The 10807-nt window shown below is 39.8% G+C and overlaps 1 long non-coding RNA gene across 1 annotated transcript; it reads right to left on the bottom strand.

The window, feature by feature from the left end:
• Positions 1 to 328: 328 nt before the first annotated feature.
• LOC108396426 (uncharacterized) lies at positions 329 to 10325 on the bottom strand. Its single transcript, XR_001852934.3, has 3 exons — positions 9165 to 10325; positions 1860 to 1913; positions 329 to 654 (listed from the first exon to the last, which is right to left on the bottom strand). It is a non-coding gene; the product is annotated as an uncharacterized lncRNA (long non-coding RNA).
• Positions 10326 to 10807: the final 482 nt, after the last annotated feature.

The raw sequence follows: 10807 nt of genomic DNA, 5'->3' as shown, positions 1-10807 counted from the left end.
ATATCACTTAGCAGAGTTTGCTGGGCATTTAACAGATGGATAAATAATTACTGAATGAATGAATTAGGGTGCAGAGTTCCTTGAGCCAATCTGGCTGTTACCACCTCCTGAGGGAACTTTGGTCAGAACACTTTGAAAGTAGCTGACCCAAGCAAGAATAGGCTCTTGTCAAGCTCTACTCTGTCAGGGCTGGTGCTACTTTGCTTACAGTGGGCTTTGGAAACTGGCTGTGCTGTCAGCCATAGCCACTCAAGGTAGCAGTGCCTGAAGTAGTTCTTAGACTTTTAAGATGATAGCAAAAATGACAAGTTTCAAAGGAACGAGCCCACATGGTAATAGGATTTTTCAGTTTATTAAACTGCTTGCACTTAAACATATTTTGTGTATGTGTGTGTGTGTGTGTGTGGTGTATCAGACTCTCCCAGGAACTTTGGATTTAACACAGAGAGACAGTGGTTGGGAATTGGTAGCTGAGTCGTTAATGGTAGTCCTTTGGAGGAACTAGTGGATTTCAGCCTCTGAGGTCCTGGGAACTGCCTTGAGTTCTCCCTAAGGAAGGTGTGGTCATTCCACTCTCCCTTGGATTCCATGAGAGATAGCCAAGTATCCTTCCAGTCAGTTCACATTTTTATTTTAGTCCTCTCCAGTTGGTTTCTGTTATTTGCAAACAGAAGAAAAGCATTTTAGAGGAAACCAGTGTTTCTCAGTTGGACACTGGAAGAATGGTACCACAGAAGGAAGTAGCAGATGTGGGAAGGAAAGTGAGTGGAATCGACATGAAGGCTCTAACGATCGCCCTCCTGCCAAGAGTCAGCTACAGGCAAGAGGCTGATGGCTGGACTGTTGACTGGAGCTCCAAGAGGGCTGTATGGGACCACACTGAGTAAGGCTGGATTTTAAATATTCATTTCAAAAGTTGAATGCTTTCTCTTCCTCTCTTCTCTTCCCCTAGGGTTCCTGCTCTAACCACTTGTTTGTAGTCTCTTTCCCACAGCTTTTCTTTGCCTTCCAAGGTGCTAACTGCCAACAAGTGGGTCGCACAGTCTTCTGTTTGATTCCAGGATATTTCTCTGAGTTACTAATCATTTCACTGAGACCCACGAAGAAACTCAAACAATGACTTAATCCTTGCCCTGTTCTCCATCTTCCTGAGTATCTCACTGTGAGAAGGTTGAGGGCGAATCCTGCCTTATGGTTCAAGCCATCTAACTTACATGAGTTTATTGGATGCCACTGGGAAGGAAAGGTTAAATCTGGAAAGGGAAGATAGTTTTGAATTTAAGAGAATTATAACAAATCTGTGTGGAAGGAGGGAAAGAGGAGGAATTAGGACCATTTATTTGTAGCATGACTTACTGATAGTTAAGCACAGTGGTTTGCTCTGTTTTGTGCCACTCGAGGGTTATTTAATTAAATTCATGACCTAGGATGCTAACCAGCCCCACATCTAAAATAATTGCTCCTCTGTTGGTGAGATGTAAAGCCGGGATTGATTTTCCCCTGGCCGATAGCTCTCTTTTCTGAGTCATGAATGTCATCTTCGCTCTCCTCCCCACGTAATTTAATCTCTGTATTTAATCCCTATTTAGTAGTACACTTCGCTAAACAGATGTCTGAGTAATTAAAATCCCACATGGGCACACTCGTCAGTGAGTTACATCTATTTAATAGTCAGCTTAGAAACTCTTCACCCTTGGTTTTCTCCCATCCTGGTTTCATATGTCACTGGCCTTTAGCAGGCTTTAAATACAGAGCTCAAACCTGCTGTGTTTGTTTTCTTGCATTCAGAGAGCCTCTCTTTTTATTTCTGACTGCATTTTCCTCACAAGTCCTGATCTCTTCTTTCTCTTTCAACTCACCTGGATTTTCTGCAGTTTTCCACCAGCATTCAAATTCTCATTGGCTGAATCATCCTATATTTCATTCATGCCAGCACCAGCAATTAAAAAAATAAACAAACAGAACAATGTTATTAGAACCATGGATTGAGTGCCTTTAATTTTTTGCCCTTGAAGCATAGCCAAATATTTCAGTATGATCCCTTTTTCTTTCTTTCTTTTTTTTTTTTTTAACTATTTGAGATCGAATACTGGAAACCTGTTTGGTTGCTACAGGTCACTGAAGGATTTTGATGGCCAGGAATTACAGAAGGAAAGAATGTGTGTTTGGAGTAGGAAACGGACATTAAGAAGGATTTAGACATGGAATTTACTCACTTTTGAGAGAGGATTTAGATGGAAATTTATTTATGCAATATTTATACTTAAAGAGACAATGTTCTTATGATAAAATCTTAGGATACTAATATAACATTACATAAAACTTGAGGTTAATACTGTAATTTACAGTAGGTAAGAGAATTTCCCTTGCTGTTGATACTGCATATAGACTTTAAGAACATTTTGAAATGAGTATACAATATACATATTTTTTCTGATGTCAACTCAGACTTGAATAAAATAAGACAAATAATCCTCTTGCTATATGCAAAAGGATTATTTATTTTCCTACTTTTAAATTGAGTTCCAGTGCATTTAACATGGATTATTGGATGAAAGTAAATTTCTCAAAACATGCATGTTTCTTGTAAAGTTCATTGGTATTCACAGTATTGTGGAATAAAAAAAGTGATAAAAAAGCAGGCAACAAGTTCAGAAGTTAACACTGTTTACATAAGCAAATTCTAAAAGTACTCATATAAACTTCATTATCATGATTGCATTTTAAAATGAGGTAGAAATGCTATTGTGCAAAGGGAGTTTCATTTTGGTGATTAAGACACAACTTGTTATCTAAACTAACAAAGACCAGATAAATAAACAGAAATTAACAACAGGATTCTCAGAGAGACAGACATGGAGTAGAAGCTAGTATTTCAGGAAGCCAGACAGGCTCAAGATGATGAGAATGCTGTGGATGTGATTTCTTTCACTGTTAGACCTGACCGCTTGTGAGCTAATTTCATTCTCACCATGCTCAAGATAACCTGCCCTTGCCTGTTCCCAGTTCCCTTCCTCTCCATGCAACTTGTGTGTAATCTACTTATTCTCTCCTTGTAAGGCTTGTTTTTCTCCAGTCATTCCTTATCACATGTCCATCCATGCTCTGCTGTCAGCTTCTTTCAAATCATTAAAAAAAAGATTACTAAATCTAATAAACCACTTCTGGTTTCCCACTGCCTTACTGTAACTGGGGAGAATATTTCCTGAACTTGCAAAGTTGTGAGGGTCAAATGAGCTCCTATGGATGAAAGGGCTTCTTACTTGGTTACATGTGGACAAGGAGCTTAGGCTCCAGCTCCAACTGCCTGGCTCAAAAATAAAGCTTCTACAACTTTGTGAACTTCAGCAAGCTACTTAATTTTTCTGTGTGTCTGTTTCCTAATGTGGAAAATGGATCATAAAGTACCTACACCCTGGGATTGTTTAGTGATGGTTACATGTGACAATTCATGCATATTATGAGGTCAGAACATACTGAGAACAGTCCTGTTTTAAGCCTGGGACCTGTGGGACTTGTCTTCCTTTAGGCACTGTGGAAAGCTAGGCTATATCCTGTAAGTGTGCCTGAGGCAGCTAAGGATGGGGCAGATTATAAGAATCCTGGCAGAGCACAGGTATTTGAAGATCACCAGGTACTTGCAACAATTCCTACTCTAAATTGGCTTTTCCTCTAAAGACTTTATTGTGAATGATTTGTTTGTATTGACATACCAGTTTGCTGTCTATTTGTCCAAGTCACAAAAATACATCCTTCCTAATCTGGAGAATGGGGATAGTAAGAGCTATCTACCCTGAGTTTTAGTGGGATAAATCAAGTGAGCCTCTTCCAGAGACAGGAAGCACAAAATTCCAGGGGTGCTTCTGAAAAAGGAACCAGAGAAAATAGCATTTGTAATTCAAAGACTGTCACTTTGTACACATGAAATGAGGTAGAAACAAACAAAATATACAAACAAAAAATCTAGCATTCTAAAAATGGGTGATTCTTCTAAGTGAACTCTGTTCTTCACAGTGGCTCTCTCTGTACCCCTAATCCAACAATGCTGCTGTTGCCCAAAAAGTGTTGAGATGTCTTCTTTGAAAAAGGCTTTTAAGAATCTTGGTGCAGGTACTAATTCTGCCACTTTATGGTATTTATGACAAGTATCTTTCTAATTCTTTACTTATTTGTTATTGTTTGTGATTTTTAACATACAGATGTTCTAAATGCTTACGCAGATACATCTCTGTATCTTCTATTGTCTTGTTTTCCCCACCCAAAAATCACTAAGTATTCACTTATATTTTCTTTTCTTTTACAGTTTTATTTTCAAATTTGTCTCCTAATCTATCTGGGCTGTATTTCAGTATATAGTAAAAAGTGAGCATCTAGTCCATTTTTTTCCTTCCAAATGGCCAGTTTTGCTAGTACTGGTTATTGAACACTTTGTGTCCTCCTCCTCATTGGTTATGCTTCATATATTGCTAAGTTGAATTTTCTTTCAGGGCTATCTTTTCTGAAGTAATAATCTCTTTGTCACTTTTTTATCAGGAGTTCAAAATCACTGTAATTACTGTGCCTTTATAACATGCATTAACATCTGATACATGAGTCTCCTGTTATTACTCTCTCTTTTCAGAAGTGTTCTGGCTCCTCTTTTGTTTTTCTCTCCAAGTGGATATCATTTTTTTCAACTTAAGAAAAAAATCCTATTAGAATTTTGAATTGTTTATGTTGACATATCAGTTTTGCAAATAAAGATATTGATACATTTACCTAGGAGCTAACAGATTTCTGCATCTATTCAAATCTTTTTGCTTTCATATTTTTTCTTTTTGTATAGATCCCTTCTGATATTATTTACAGGTGAATAGGATCTTCAAGGAAATACATATTTCCCAACAGATTTTTGCTAGATCACTGGAAAAGTTACTGATTTTTAAGTTATTTTATAAATAGCTTTTCAATCAAGTCTCTCAAGTTTTCTAGACAAAAGCATCATCTGCAAATAAAGGCAATTTTTTCTCTGCTTTTCAATATTTTACCTATTGTTTGTCTTACTACATAATTATTTCAGCATAATTTTAAAGAATAGCATTGATAGTAGGCATCTTTACACCTGATTTTAATGACAATGCCTCTCCTGTCATATCATTAGGTATGGAAATTTAAAAACACATACAAAAGTAGATTGAATAGAAAAATGAACTCTCAAATGCCTGTCACCTAGCCTCAACAATTATATTTTTGCATACACTTTTACTGAGATTATAAATTAATCCAGCCTTTTCAGTTGCTAATTTGGAAATAGCTATCCAGAAATGGATCTAGCAATTCCACTGCTAGGCATTAATCCTATAGGTACACCAGCACCAATAAGAAAGATATTCAAGGATGCTTACTTGACTGTATATAATTGCAGAAAACTAAAAAAGATAAAATGTTCCCCAAAAGGTGAGTGAAAAATTATACTGCATTTATATACTGCTGCTCAGCTGTTAAGAAAAATCTTGGTAGATCTATGTGCTGAGTTGTGAAGATGTCCAAGGTACTTTATACAATGAAAAAAACAAATGCAGAACAATACATATAGTATGATTCTATTTTGTTTTTTCTAAAGGGGATAGTTATATGCTTTTATATGCATGGAAAATTTCTGGAAGGATATATAAGAAACTGTTATTAGAGATTACTGTTGGGAGAAAGAATGAGGAATGGTAATGGGAGGTTGAGGAATTAACTTTACACTTTCTCCTCTTCCTTAGTTTGGTTGTCTTATCATTAGTATTAGTATTTTTATAAAACTTTATTATATGATGTTGGCTATTGGCTTAATATTTACTAAGAAGTTTTTTTAAATTAGTTGTTTTAATCAGGAATAGGAGTTAAATTTTTATCATTTATTAAAATGATCTTTTTTTTCTTATATGGCCTAAATGTATGATTTGTAATTATTGTCCTATTATTAAGATATCCTGCAATTTCTAGGATAAAATCTATCTGATCATGTTAAAACTTACTTCATTGAATTTCATTTGCTGGTGTTTCAGGAGGGAAATTATGGCATTGGATTTCTCATGATTTTATATTTTTTGAATGTTCTTTTTGTGTCATTTTTTATAGATTTTTATAGTAATATTTGCTTCATAAAATGAATTAAATTTTAATATCTTTATGCATTTAAAAGGGAAGTATATGTACTTCAAAATTTGTAAGACTTTGCCTATAAAAATCTCTTGGGGCTGTAACTTTTTTGATTTCTTCTCTGGTTTCAATCTACTTAATTTTTTTCTACTTCTTGATTTAATTTGGGTAATTGATGTTTTTCCAGAAAAAACACAGCTAACTACAGTGTTCCCATCTAATTCAAAAAACATTTTCCATATCTTTCTCCTTTATATTTATATTTTCTCTTTTTTATTAGATTTGCCACATATTTTTCTTCCTTTTTCCAAAGAATTACTGTTAAAATTTATCAATGATTGTTTTTTGTTTGTTTTCTAATTCATTGATTTCTGCTTCAATTTTTCCTTTATTTTCCTCCTTTCAGAGTTTTTTTTTTAGTTTACTCACTTTACTTATTTTTACTCTGTCTTGCCCAATTCTTCCCTGCTTAACAATGTTACTAAAGATGTATTGGCTTCGAATAACTTTTGAGTATTTCTAAAAATTAAATCTATTCTCAGAGAAAGAAGATTTACTCTCACTGATGATGTCATTTAAAAGAATGTGATTCAGTTTCTTGTGGCAAATTTCTAAAGAATTCTAAAAATGTTTGAATAATGGCGATATAACTGAAACAAACATATGACCTGTCCTTAAGGAGCCAACACTATGTGTATGTATAAAGCCTGTACATATGCTGAAACCTTATCTGCTCTCATATATTTGGAAAAAATTAAAAGCTATATGACTTAAAGAAAAGCGTTCACATTTGCTTAATGGGAAGTCTTTTGATACTGCATCTGTGACCCAAGATATTTAAACTTTTTTCTTTTTGCAAAAATGTATGTACATACATGTACAGCCTAGCTTCATATTTGCTTATGATTGAAATTAACCCGATAAAATGTGCATTTTTCAAATGTGAAGATTAAAAATTGCTCACATAAGATGACAAAGTTTTTTCCGCCCATATCAAATCACTATGCTAATGCAGGTGAAGGCAGAACATGTTTTTAAAAACAATTTTTTAATGCTCTGATTGGCTAGATTAGAAGTAATAAGAATGAGTAATAAACAGTACTGTGCTCATAGAAAGGTAGATTTGTAGGTGTGACTTTTGCCAACATAGGTAGAAGATCATCAGATTCATGGGTTTGTAGATTATGTAACAGTCTTTAAGTGGCCAGGAAAGGGAGGATTTTGTGGTCAAGAAAGTGGAAATGTCCTATTTACCATATGACCCTGGCCAGTCCCATCTCAAATTACTGTTGATCAAATTACAGATGGCTGGCAACCCTGGTGGGAGGGAAGAGAAAGGTCTGACAAAGCTGAAATAAACAGAAGGCTGTTATTATTAAAAATACAAATTTACTTGAGTCTCCCATATGTAAAATAATGCAAAGAGAAACTGTTTTGCCAAGCATTCTGGACTAGAAAAAGTTGTTTTAAAAGACTTTAACATATCCCTGATAATAAGATTTTAAGAGATAGAACAGGGCTTTATGAATGAACCAAAAAACCAAACCCCCTCCACTCCACAGACTTAACAACTTTATAATCACGATTGAAAGCATTTTCTTTATTTTGCATCCCTGTGCATCTCAAGTTTTTTAAGCTTCCAAATGTTTAAAACATATCAGTACTTATGCTCTAGGAATTTACTCAAGAGGAGATACTACTAGGAACCAATAAATGGAAAACCAAACTTTTATCTCTACCAACTTCAGACAGAGGCATGTATATATAAATCTATATATTTTGTACTAGTCTCAAATGGTTGCCTTTTAACATTGCATTTTAGGACTAATGGGACAGTAAATCAGAGCCAAAATAATCCAAATTTTGTTACTGTGGCTGTGAAATTCTCATTAAGGCACAGACCTAAAGCCCAAATGCTGCTAAAGGATTACTAGAAAGCAGAGCCTGAGGCCAAATTTAAGTACTAAGATTTTATTAGAAGGTATAATCCCAGGGCAGCAAGGGTGAGGGGAAATGTAAAGAAAAGCAAATGTAAGGTGGTGCATCACTGAGCTTAGGACAACTTCACAAGAAAGCAAGCTGCTCAGTCTCAAAGGACAGGTTGCAGACAGACCATGCAGCACCATCATGTTTAAAGACCACCTATGCAGAAAAAAGGGGAGGAGTTTATACGAGGGCTCTTTCTTGCTCTGTGCTCTCTTTGGTACAGATTTGTCTCATGGGGCTCTAACACCCCCACTTTTCTGGACATGCCACCTGATTCCTTCAGACAATTGCCAGGGAAGCGAGAACATGCTGAACTTCAGAGTTTTTCACCCCACTCTGGGACTGGTGAGAGGACTCAGAGCCTCCTGCCATCAAAGCCCTGGTGTGAGGGCGGCAGCGCTGAAGCCTGACCCTCCCTCAGGGGGAGGCTGTCCTAAAAGGAAGCCACTGCAACAGAGGCCAGGCCTCTGCCCTGAGCAAGAGGTTAAGATGGGGGTGGTGGGAGCAGAGCACATCTGAGAAGGTGCATCAGCTGGGTCTGGTATAGTGTACCCTTCCAGGACCCGAGCCATCCCTAGTGCCTGGGGTCCATTGACTCTTAGGGGAGGAGGAGAAGCCACTCAGGAGATGCCACACATTTAGGTATCAGATTTTCTACAATCTTTTTCCCACCAACCTGTCCCGATTCCTCCATGGCTTAACTCTCCTCTCCTTGAGGTGTAATTCGAATACAATAAAATTCACCCATTTGCAGACTACAGGGCGATGAATCTCGGCAACTGCACGTGTCCTGTAACCACCACCTGTACCTCTTTGCATCCAGCCTCCAGCCACCTTCGCCCCTCCCCAGGCAACTGCTTTCGGTTACCAGGTGGGCCTCTTCCAGAATTCACATAAATGGAATCAGACTATGATCTTTTGGGTTAACCTCTTTCCCCACAGCATGTGCTTTTAGGTCCATTCATGTTGCTGCATGAGTTAATACTGTGTTCCTTTTACTCCTCACTATTTTGGAGAACTTAGTATGTATACGGAATGCTGGGCATTGTTACCTGCTTTCTCTCACTTGGAATCCGCACAACCATCCCGCTTCACAGCAGAGGAGCCCGAGGCTCGGGCGCCGGGGGGTGGTGGTTGGGAAGGGGCCAGTGGGCGACTCCCGTCAGTCGGTCGGCCTGGCTGCTACGCACGCCAGTGTCCGGAACCCGACCGACCCCCGGCAACTGTTACCAAGCTTGAGGGGGCGGCCGGGGCCTGGCCACTCACAGACTGCGGCCAAACAGCCTGGGCTGTGGACACACCACCCCCTTCAGGCGCAGGACCTGCCGGGGCACGCTCGACGCCGGAGCCGCGGACCCGCGGCAGTCGGGGCCCAGTCGCCCGCCTCCGGGCCTGCAGGCTCTGGCCGGGCAGAAGCAGGGCCACGCCGACCCAGAGGAGCCGCGAGCTGCCCGCGCTGCTGGGGCGCTGAAGGCCTGTGGCAGCTACCGCCGCCGCCCCTCCTGCGGAGGCGTCACCGCGCGGCTGTGCGTGCCGGAATTTCACCACGCGTTTCCCTCCGCGCACAGACGGCGCTACTTCCCGCCGAGGCCGCGGGGCCCTAGGAGCCGCGCCGGGGGTGCGGGACCAGAGCCCCAGGTGCCCTGCGCTGCCTCTTCCGCGCGAGGGAGGCTGGTAGGCGCGCAGTCTGCACGTCGGCCCAGCCGCTTCCCGAGGAGCCGCCGCGGGTGGGAGTTGTTTTCTCCTCCTCCCCACCCCCCTCCTTGTTACTAATGACATTTGGAGGCTTCATGCTAAGGACGCGGTGGCAACAAAGATGTTGGCGTTTTGCGCCGTGGCGTGGAGCCCCTCCCGCCGCTATTGTCTGGCTGCCTGATGGGGAGCAGCAGCTCGATTTTTCTTGTTCCCAGAGTGGTTATTCGGGGACAGCAGAGGGACTTACAAGGAGGCTTTGTCTGCGCAAAAAAGAGCTGTTGCGACACGGCCTCTCCTGAATGGCCGCTGGGGACCGCACCGGGAACCACTGGCAAGTGTTTCCATATCAGTTGAGAAAGGAAAAAATCTGCGTTTGTCCCTCAATACATTTTCATTCAAATTTGAGGCTTAGTGTCTGCAGTAGTTGAGAACTACCAGTCGCTTGAACTTACTCCATTCTCCTTTATATTTTATTCTGCAGCTACTCTAAAATCTTATGTGTAATCAAGTTCTCTTTGGGTCCTTATAACATCTTTTCCTCTCTCAGAAATAACTGAATTAGAAAACGAGGTGGGCGATGCTCACAGAGACTTGATAGCCTGGGATATTTGGCTGCTGCATCCACCCTGGTCCCTGAGGTAAAACCTGAGGGTGAGGAGGGGGAAGGAGGAAAGGGCAGTTCGGGGTTGTTAGTTTGAGATCCCTTAAGTCTATGATTTTTAGGAATATCCAATGAAAGTGCCTGGTCAGAGAAAATGGGAGGCAACTGAACCTAAGAAAGGGGCTTTGATTCCGCTGAGAGGGCGTGTATGGTTTGATGACAGACTACTTGCAGTGGCAGAAAAAAGGAAAGTAGAATTTTTTTTATATAGCACCTGAAGTAAAGTTTGGGTTTAGAGCTTGTTACTGCTTATCTCCCATACTCCTTTATTTCTTTTCATAGCATATATTACCACCTGATAATGTTGCCTATTTTACATATTTTTTTTATTGGCCTCTT

Source organism: Manis javanica, chromosome 2 (genome assembly GCF_040802235.1).
Source record: "Manis javanica isolate MJ-LG chromosome 2, MJ_LKY, whole genome shotgun sequence".
In the NCBI taxonomy this organism is placed as follows: Eukaryota; Metazoa; Chordata; class Mammalia; order Pholidota; family Manidae; genus Manis; species Manis javanica.
The sequence above is the reverse complement of the archived record's forward strand: the minus strand, read 5'-3'. Positions and strand labels throughout refer to the sequence as shown.